This window comes from Amblyomma mixtum, chromosome 5, assembly GCF_055824585.1.
Source record: "Amblyomma mixtum isolate Tamu chromosome 5, ASM5582458v1, whole genome shotgun sequence".
NCBI lineage: Eukaryota > Metazoa > Arthropoda > Arachnida > Ixodida > Ixodidae > Amblyomma > Amblyomma mixtum.
This window is the reverse complement of record NC_143016.1, coordinates 145,881,577-145,892,340: the sequence shown is the minus strand read 5'-3', so window position 1 is coordinate 145,892,340 and position 10,764 is coordinate 145,881,577.

Here is a 10,764-nt window from a genome sequence, read left to right as displayed (position 1 = left end):
GTCTATGCGGACGACATTGCATTTTTTGCGGCTGCGACTGATATACATTCCCTCTATGATCAATTCCAAGCATGTTTGAGATCGCATGAGCACTGGTTGAGTAGTTTACACCTGACGTTAGATGTTCACAAGTGCGCCATCCTTGTTTTTCCTCCACAGGATCCTGTTGTTGTCTCTCATACAAGTAAATTTCAACCAACACCTCAGGTTCAATGTCTAAAATACCTAGGCGTCATTTATGACGACAAACTCACATGACAGCCTAGCAGCCTGACATTGACCATGTCGCTGTGAAAGGGGCTCGTGCTGTAGGCATGTTACGTAGGTTGTGCAGTCACATGTACGGTATGCGCAGGGATGCGCTACTAATGATTTACATAATGTATGCCAGGCACATTTTAAAATTTGGCTCTGTGTTGTTTTCAGGCTCGGCTACATGCAAACTTCGTCCTCTCACCCTTTTGGAGAGGGAGGTGCTTCGGATGTGCCTTGGCGTCCCCAAATTGGTGGCTACCAAAGTGTTGCGCCTTGAAGCCCGCATTGGCCCTCTCTTATTCCATCTTCACTTTCGAACTGTGCAGACTTACCTCGAAATCTTTCAATTTCATTTTCACCCTTCGCAAAGCATTTTTTGTCGCCAGCCGACCTCCTTTTTTGGCGTCCACTGGCCTCGTTTTCATCCCCACACGTTGTGTTTGTGCAAAGACTACTTGATACTTGAGACTTTGAACGTGCAAATTTACAGCATCCTTCCAGCACTAAGCAGTGGGTCCTCTGTCCAAATTATTTTCGACAACATTTTCCCCCAAGACATGAAACCTTTACCACCCCGTATTGTAAATGCACTATTAGAAGATCATTTAAGGTCCCTACCTACAAAAGTTGCAATAGCAACTGACCCCTCTCAATGCAACGAAAAGGCAGGTGTGGGAATTTTCTGTCCGAGTTTAGACTGGTCATTTTGCCTGCGCCTTCCCGATTTCACCCCCATTTTTCAAGCAGTGTTTCTGGCAGTAGTACTTGCTCTGCGCAACCTAGGCCCTTCTATTACTGCAGTGGCAGTCATTACCGATTCTTTATTTTTGTGTTCGTCCCTAGCATCGCATGTCCCACTTTAAGCACATTTTAACGTTTCTTCCTTCGCATTTGAGCCTTATTCATTTGATATGGGTACCCGGTCACAGCAGCGTGACAGTAAATGAGATCGCGGATAACCCCACAAAGCTTTCCTAGGCGGCCCCGTGTTGCCCATCATCCCGGCTACAGCGTATATCACAACATCTAGGTTCCGGCGGCGAGCGTTCTTAAGCGCGCAAGACGCAGCACTTTTAACGTCGGCGGAATATCAACATCCGCGATATTCCTGGATCAGGAAAGTTTTTCGATCTCGCCAGCTAGAAGTATCTCTGTCGAGCTTGCGCTGCCGTATCCCTCCTGTAAATTTCTACCTACACAGGTCTGGTTTGGCGCTATCTCCCCTCTGTGCATTTTGCCGTGAGCCTGAATCTATCGATAATTTTGGCTCCATTGTCGTCGTTTCATCTCTTTGAGAAGAAGACAGCTGGAGTTGCCCTTACAGCATCTTGGCCTTAGTTTGATCAGCCCACTCTTGCTCTCATTTGGCTCCACCATGCTTGGGTTCAGCCACAGGTCTGTTTGTGCCACTGTTCAAAAGTTCTTGCTGGAATCTCATTGACTGCCTTGCTAAAGGATACAATATTTTCTTTTCTATGCTTTATTACATTTTGAATTGCTTTTTTTTTCTCTTTCTCTTTCTCTCTCTTCAATCCAAACTCGTATCTATTTTCACTACCTGCCCTCATTGTGGAAGGCTCCCCGGGTGTTGCTCTCCCGTGTGCTTTTCTTTTGCCTTTAATATGTACAGGTGAATAGCAACCTTTGCCTCCCGATTCTTGGCCGATCCTCCAGTGTGGGTATGTGTATGTGTATCTTTTCAAAGGCTAACAACAGCAACAGCATAGGCTGGGGTTTCTCAAGGAAGGCTTCATCGTAGGCACCGTATGTAAGGCTTCGCTTCACGAAGTTCGCCACCGCCGTGACACGCCAACTGGTCGTCTGTATCTCAACGACCTGAATAAGGTGCCGGGCGGGAAGACCACAAAGAGGACGTGAAGCCGGCTGAAGCTCGGGTGTCTTCAGGCACCCGAGTTTCATCGTAGGCAAGTGTGCGATCGCTTTTAAGCCTTCTCAGGCGTCTGTCTCATGTGAAGCTCCAGTTTCATGGTAACGGCTGCATCTGCCATGCGTTCTAGTTGCGCGCATCGTGCTCTGAACGCGCAATAGAAGCGGGCCAGACTCGGCAGAGTAATGGAAACGGACAAGAGGAAGTTATACCTTTACGAGTATAGCGGGTTACGTGAAGTCGGGGAAAATGCTGCCTAGTCGGTTACCCGTGCGTTGTAACCCTTTCGATCTTGATCTTCTTCACCGCGGCATAACTGTCCAGTCCAGGTAGGAGGAATGTTAGTGATAGTTCATGCCCCGGCCATTACAAGAAAAAATGGCGGTGATTTAGAGTGGTTAGGCCAAACGCGATTTTGGTGGGCAAGAACCTTGGTTCCGGTTCGAGGATCTTTTTCAAGGTCAAACAGGCTTCAATTAAAGATGGACGGAATCGTCGTTGGCATTTTCTACGTTAATACTTGACTAAGAGCACTTGCTGCTGGGCTAGTTGGTTTTGGTTCATATTTGAATAGGTTTTAGGCGCCTCGTCTCGTCTGTTTTTTGTGCCTAAAACCTATTCAAATATGAGTTAATACTCGAGCACTGTGGGACGGAGCTCCACGCCAAAAAATATAGGGCACACTTCGCAGTAAGAACCCACCCACTCCCCACCAACTTCTTATTCATTTATACTATGCCTGCAGGCGAAATTTGGAGAACTTCTGTTAGGAATGAAACAATGCACAAAAATTGCAAGGCAATCATGTTGTGTAACACTTGCATCCGCGTCACCTGCGTAGGGTTTGTCGAAGAATGTGACAAGAGAATCGGTTGACATCAGGGGTCCCGATACCTATGATTAATTTGACCTATCGATAATGTGACCTTGCTACGTGACTACGTCATTTCATATGGACGACGGCCATAAGATCTGATCGGGAGGGGGGGGGGTGGCATTAAGAGGTGACAGCGTAAAAGTGCCTCAGCCCAAACACAGGCGCGTGCTTCTCCGCGTGCTGAACAGACCACAGCTCCCGCAGGAGGTAGTAACGAACTACTGAGAAAACTGGACGAGGCGCTGGCGGGGACTGCTTTGCCCGATGTCGACTTCGCCGACTTTGAGGGTGCCAGGGGTGACTCCACCGCAGCCACCATCGACTACTGCGTCCCCTGCACGTTGCGCGACGGCCGAGACTGTGATATCGTCGACCACCTTTCTGAGTGGAATGAGCACCTCATGGAAGCCTGGCTGGAGCTGCGGCAACATGAAACAAGGGGCGGCGGCCCTGCCCTAGTAACCATTGAATACTTGTAAGCGCCGGAACACGGGGAGTACAAGCAGCATCGATGCGGCACGCTGGTGTACTGGCTGCTCACTACGCATCAATACGCGGCCTCCGTTGATCTGCTCGCGATCCGCTTGGGAAAGTGCCGGAGGCTCATTCTGGAAGAATTTCGACGCAACCCGTTCGTGAAGTTATTGAGGATTACTTCCACCAGCTGGAGCGATAAGAGGAGGTATTTCGCAATCGTGTCTTCCCTGCGGAGTCTAAGGGAACTAGAATACATCTCTCAGTGGCCGTACCATGAGTATTTCCCAGATGCTCTTGCAGAGTTGCTGACAACGACCACCTCACTGGAATCCCTGAACATCCAGAAGATGGTAATCGAAAACCGACATGTCAATGGTCTTGTGGGCGCGTTCGCGGCGAACCGCACTTTAAAGGAGCTCTCGTTTCATGGATGGATATGCAAGCAGTCAGCCAATCGCAATCCGAGATGATCTTCGGCACCTGGATCACGGCCCTGTGCCCCAATGAGACACTCTAGGAGTTCAGGATTCCAGTCCGTTCTTGGAATACGTGGCAGTGGAAGCAGTTCACTGACACTCTGGCATCTAAACCAAACATGTAGAAAATAATAATTGAATTTTCTGATGAAGAGTACGAGGATGTGCGAGCAGTTTACAAGATTTTCGCAACTAATGTTGTTGGAGAAAAGCTTCGTTTCGAATCTATGCGAGAACCGAGGGCACATGGAACGCCTTGGAACGAATCGTCCTAGTTGGAAGCCTGGCTGCTCAAAGCTGAGGAGCAGAAAATAGGAATAATTTTTCAACACTTTTTCAATAGGAGTTTTATTATGTTCTATCAGCGGTCTTTTCCCAGTGTTCTTGCGTTTGGAATCAAGCAGGTCAAAAAAAAAAGATCCCACCATTAATGTACCAACTAATACCAGACACAACACTGAATTCCTTTCGTGACGCCCTGTTGTCAGTAGAATGGGACATGATCAGTAATCTCACAGATTCCAGTGAAGCGTACGAAACGTTTATGGGTATACTGAACCAACTATACCACAAGAGGCTCCCGTCAAGAACACGTAAAAAAGTAAAAGAATAAGTAAACCATGGCTTACGCCTGAATTACGAGGTGAAATCAAAACGATGGACAAGGTATATCAACATTTCCTTCATACGCGATCAGCAGGCGATCTTGTCCAATTTAAAAAGCATCGTAATAAGCTAACAAAGAAGTTGCGAAATGCACGAACAGCATATTACTCATCTTTCCTGGATATTGAGTGCCGTCAAAACAGTCTGTTATGGTCGCGGTTGAACACCATCCTTAATCGTGGTCACTCGCATACGCCTTTAATGAAATTGCAAGTTGATGGAAAAGAATTACCCGGTGCTGAACTAGCTGATACTTTTAGCAATTTTTTCACAAGTATCGCTGCTACTCGCTCTATATCCTCTCATGCTAACAAATATGTATCCAGTTATATTAACAACACAGTGCACCTTCAACCCGTAAGAGTGGATGAATTCATGTCAGTTATACAAGCCTTAAAGAACTCTAGCAGTTGTGACATCGATAGTTTTCAAGTATGCCGAATCAAACATCTAGTCGATATTATTGCCCCAATTCTCACCCACATCTTAGCATGTGTTTAGAATCAGCAATTTTTCCAGCGAGAATGCAGTGTGCAAAAGTTACTGTTCTGCTAAAAAAAAAAGGAGATCGTAATGAGCTGGGAAATTACAGGTCGGTATCTAGATTACAGATCTTTTCAAAGCTGTTTGAAAAAACCCTGTATTCGAGGATGACAAATTTCATTAAAAACATTATCTGTTAACACCACACCAGTTCGGTTTCCGTAAAAAGAAATCAGCTGAATGAGCGTTGCTAGAGCACAACGAATATATATTGATACATGCATTACTGCGCTGCACTCCCGAAATCAGCGCACGAACGAAAGCGTGCGCATGTACACCGAAGACATGGCCCGTCTTTGCAAGCGCGCCGACCCCAACATGACAGAGGAGAAGAAGCTGCGCCATCTCATGCGTGGGGTTAAGCAGGAGCTGTTCGCGGGCCTCGTGCGCAGCCCACCGCGCACGGTGGCGGAATTTCTAACCGAGGCGACCACGATGGAGACGACGCTGCAACAACGAGCCCGCCAGTACAACCGGGACATCAACTGCATGGTGCGCGAAGGCTTTTCGTCGTGTCTCGGCGGCAGTGCAAACACCCTGCGCGAAATAATTCGCTCAGTTGTCCGGGAGGAACTTCAACGGATCCATCTGCCCCAGGCTGCACCTGCGCCGCTGGCAGCTGACCGAAGTTGTCAGGGACGAGGTGCGACAGGCTGCGCAGGCACCCCTCCTGTACCCGAAGCGCCGTCCCGGTTCGATGACCGACCCACGTACGCATCTGTTGTACGTCGCACGACAGGCTACGGTCCCATTACCCTAACGCCTGGCGTGAGCAACATCGGCACATGTCACGCAAGCGTGCCTGGCTACGGTGTGGCCCCGCCGACCCCCGTGAGTAACATCGCCACATATTCTGCAACCGCATCTGCTACAGCTGGGCCACGCCATCGCAAGTCGGATTTGTGGCGTACACCGGACCACAGGCCTCTCTGCTACCACTGTGGGGAGCCTGGTCACCTCTACCACGCCTGTCCGTACCGCCAAGTGGGCCTTCGCGGTTTCCGTCCCGACACACCCTGCCCTCAGAACGGCGAGCGACCGCATGAGATCGCGCAGCATCTCTGGGCACGCCAGAACCCTGCCTACTCTGGAAGGCGCGAGCCCCGTTCCCCTTCGCCTCTCCGTTATCGCCCTTCCAGCCCTGGCCGCCAGAGTAGCTCTGCTGGCCGTCGCTCGCCGAGTCCGCGTCGGGAAAACTAACACCAGCGACCTCTGGAGGCAAGGCCGCTGACGTCGGGACGTGTCAAGATCCTCCGTTGCGAAACCCTCGAGCCGACGATACCTGGACAGAGAGAGGCAGCGACAGTATCCGATATGCTGCATCCGATTTGCGTGTGACAATTGATGGCACCCAGATTACCGCGCTGCTCGATACCGGTGCTGATTATTCTGTTATGAGCCGTGTCTTTGCTGGAGAACTTAAGAAAGTTCTTACACCGTGGACGGGGACCCCCATTCGCACCGCTGGTGGCCACCTAATTTCCCCTGTGGGCAAGTGCACGGCTAGAGTTGGGATTAGTGGTTTCACGTACGTTGGTGAATTTGTCGTACTCCCCGAGTGTTCCAGAGACTTGATTCTGGGGATCGACTTCCTGCTGTCGAACGGCGCTGTGATTGACTTTCAGGAGGCACGTGTCACGTTCTCAACCAAACAGGCCGTGGCGCGCTTTGATTCCCGCGATCCCTGCAGCAACGCCCTGCGCATTGTCGAGAACGACGTTACGGTGCCGCCGCGGTGCAGTGTTCTGGTGCTCGTGCGGAATGACCTCTTTCACGGCTACGAGGGCCTAGCGGACAGCCATAGTCCACTGCTGCTTAAGCGGGGACTTGCCGTTGCAAGAGGTCTCGTCCAACTACGTGACGGCCGTACCCACGTCCTCCTGACTAACTTTGCCAACGAATATCAGCACCTGGCCAAAGGCATGGCTATTGCCTTCCTCCACGACGTTGCTGAGGTTCCAGGTTTGTGCACAGTGGGAGGACCCACTCCGGAGTATGCTGGCCCACATCACGTTCTTCAGTCAGTCAAAATAAATCCTGCCCTGCCGTGGGTTCAGCGAGATCTTCTGTTGGACCCCTTGGCAGACTTTGCGGACTGTTTCGCTACGTGCTCGAACGTCGGCCGAACTCCACTCGCCAAGCATCGTATCATCACTGATGAGACTACGCGACCCGTCTGCCAGCGCCCATATCGTGTTTCCCCGGTGGAGAGAGAAGCCATTCAGAATCAGGTTGCCGAGATGCTTGCAGACGATGTCATTCAGCCGTCCACCAGCCCGTGGGCATCGCCTGTGGTTCTTGTAAAAAAAAAGGACAATACTCTGCGTTTCTGCGTGGACTACAGGAAACTTAACAACGCGACCAAAAAGGACGTTTACCCGCTGCCCAGGATAGATGACGCGCTCGACCGATTGCGGAACGCCAGATATTTCTCGTCATTGGATCTTAAAAGCGGGTACTGGCAAATCGAAGTGGACGAGAGAGACCGGGAGAAGACGGCTTTCGTGACGCCTGACGGCCTGTATGAGTTTAAAGTGCTCCCATTTGGTCTGTACCCAGCACCTCCACCAAACTGTAGCGTGCAACGCGAAATAGAACACCGGAGCTGAGACGACAAAACTGCGGCAGTCCTTCAGTGGCCCGAGCGCGCGCGCGAGAGCCAACTAACTTCTTCCTCTTCTAGTGCATGCATTACTTCGGTCTCTTCGAATGCATGTATCAATATTAAGGGCGTTTGAAAACAAAGCAATAGTTGTTGGCATTTTCGTGGAATTTTGTAAAGCCTTCGATTTAGTTAACCATAACATTTTGCTGGAAAAATTAAGTAACTTTGGCATACCAGTGCATGCACTAGCTCTTATGAAATCCCCCCTATCCAGTAGAACTCAAGTTGTGAAAATAGGTGCCTTTACATCAAAGGCTAAAACTGTTCATTGTGGAGTGCGGCAGAGAAGTATTTTAGGACCTTTACTTTCTAATCTCTATCTGATTGATATCGTCACTATTAACCCTAAAGAAAAATTTATTATCTATGCAGATGACACTAGTATTTTTTTTATTTTGCAGGCAATGATATTGTTGCGGGAACGAATATATTTACAGATATTTACAAATAGACAAGAACAGCTGCGAGCGGCACCACCGAGAACACAGTCCGAACTTCGTTGTCGTCTTCTACTCTGCGCACTCGTGCCATCGCTCTTTGTCGTCGTCGTCTACCCGCATCAGGACCCCCGGCTGCTGAAACGCCGTCTCGGCGTTAGGGCGGCGACGTATGAGCGTCGTGGTAAGGTTTAAGGCGACAGACGTGGACGATGTCGGTGGTGGCGCCAGATGACGAGGGCGAGGTTTCAAGGGGAGCAATTTCATAGTTCACGTCGGTAACACGGCGCACGACACAGTAAGGGCCACGGTAGTGCGAAAGGAGCTTCTCGGATAGACCGACGCTGCGAGAGGGCGTCCAGAGAAGGACGAGTGATCCTGGGGTATATTCGACGGCCTGGTGACGGCGGTCGTAGGCTGACTTCTGGGAAACTTGAGAGGCTTGGAGCCTACTACGTGCTATTTGGCGCGCCAGCGTGGCCTGGGAGATGGCGTCCCGAGCGTAAGCAGTGGTGGGGGCTGAAGAAGGCGGCATGAGTGTGTCCAAAGGCAACGTGGGATGCCTACCAAACAAAAGGTAGAAAGGAGAATAGCCTGTTCTGTCATGAAGGGAAGAGTTATATGCAAATGTCACATAAGGCAAGGATGCGTCCCAATCTCGGTGGTCTGGCGATACGTACATGGCTAACATGTCGGTGAGCGTGCGGTTGAACCTTTCCGTAAGCCCATTGGTTTGTGGGTGGTAAGCTGTCGCGAGCTGGTGCTGTGTGTCACACGAACGAAGAATGTCGTGAACTACTCTGGATAGAAAATAACGACCGCGGTCGGTGAGCAGTTGACGAGGGGCGCCGTGGTGAAGGATGACGTCTTGCAGAAGAAAATCGGCAACATCGGTAGCGCAGCTGGACGGCAAAGCACGCGTGATGGCATACCGAGTCGTATAATCAGTTGCGACAGCGATCCACTTGTTGCCGGAGAGGGACGTCGGAAAAGGGCCAAGAAGGTCGAGGCCAACACGGCGAAAAGGTTCAGGAGGTATGTCGATGGGTTGCAGAAGACCGGCAGGCAGAGTGGAGGGCCTTTTCCGACGTTGACACAGGTCGCAAGCGGCCACGTAACGCTTGACGGAACGATAGAGACCAGGCCAAAAGAAGCGATGCCGCACCCGAGCGTACGTGCGGGACACGCCAAGGTGACCGGCTGTCGGCAGATCGTGCAGTTCTGCAAGAACAGAAGAGCGTAGACGTTGGGGTATCACGAGCAGGAGCGGAGGGCCATCGGAGCGTAGGTTTCGGCGATACAAAATGCCGTTCTGGAGCACATAAAGGTTCAGAGACGGAGATCGGTTTGCAGAACGGATGCCATCAAAGATAGGTCGTAAAGATGAGTCGTGACGCTGTTCGTTAGCAATATCAGCAAGATCGGAGATAGCTAAGAGGCAGGGCAGGGTCTCAGCGTCCTCTAGGTCAGGTGGTTCCACAGGGTATCGGGATAAGCAGTCAGCGTCCTGGTGATGGCGCCCTGACTTGTACACGACGGAGTATGAGTATTCTTGGAGGCGCAATGCCCAGCGACCAAGGCGACCGGTGGGATCTTTTAGTGAAGACAACCAACAGAGAGCGTGGTGATCAGTGACAACAGCGAATGAACGGCCGAACAGGTAGGGTCTGAATTTAGCTACTGCCCAGACAAGGGCAAGACACTCGCGCTCAGTAATGGTGTAATTTTGCTCTGCGGCTGAAAGTAGGCGGCTGGCATAAGCGATGACTCGATCTTGACCCTGTTGACGTTGGGCTAGGACGGCGCCGATGCCATATCCGGAGGCGTCGGTGCGAACCTCTGTGGGAGACGACGGGTGAAAATGTGCTAATATGGGCGGAGTGGTCAGCAAATACGAGAGATGAAAATGAGTTCTCTTGAGCAGGGCCCCAGGTAAAGGGGGTGTCGTTCTTCAGAAGATCGGTGAGGGGACGAGCGATGCCGGCGAAATCTTTGATAAAACGGCGAAAATATGAGCACAAGCCGACAAAGCTGCGTACATCTTTCGACGACCTTGGAAGAGGAAAATCCTTCACAGCTTGAATTTTGATGGGATCTGGGCGTACACCAGAAGCGTCAACGAGGTGTCCGAGAATAGTGAGTTGGCGACGACCGAACTTGCATTTCGATGAGTTCAGCTGAAGTCCGGCGTTACGAAACACTGTCAGAATATTAGAGAGGCGCTCGAGGTGCGTGGCAAAAGTAGGCGAGAAAACCACAACATCGTCTAGGTAACAGAGGCAGGTGGACCATTTAAAGCCACGAAGAAGGGAGTCCATCATTCGTTCGAAGGTAGCCGGGGCGTTACAGAGGCCGAACGGCATGACTTTAAACTGGTATAAGCCATCAGGCGTCACGAAGGCGGTCTTCTCGCGGTCCTTTTCATCAACGGCAATTTGCCAGTACCCCGATCGAAGATCAATTGAAGAGAAATATTTGGC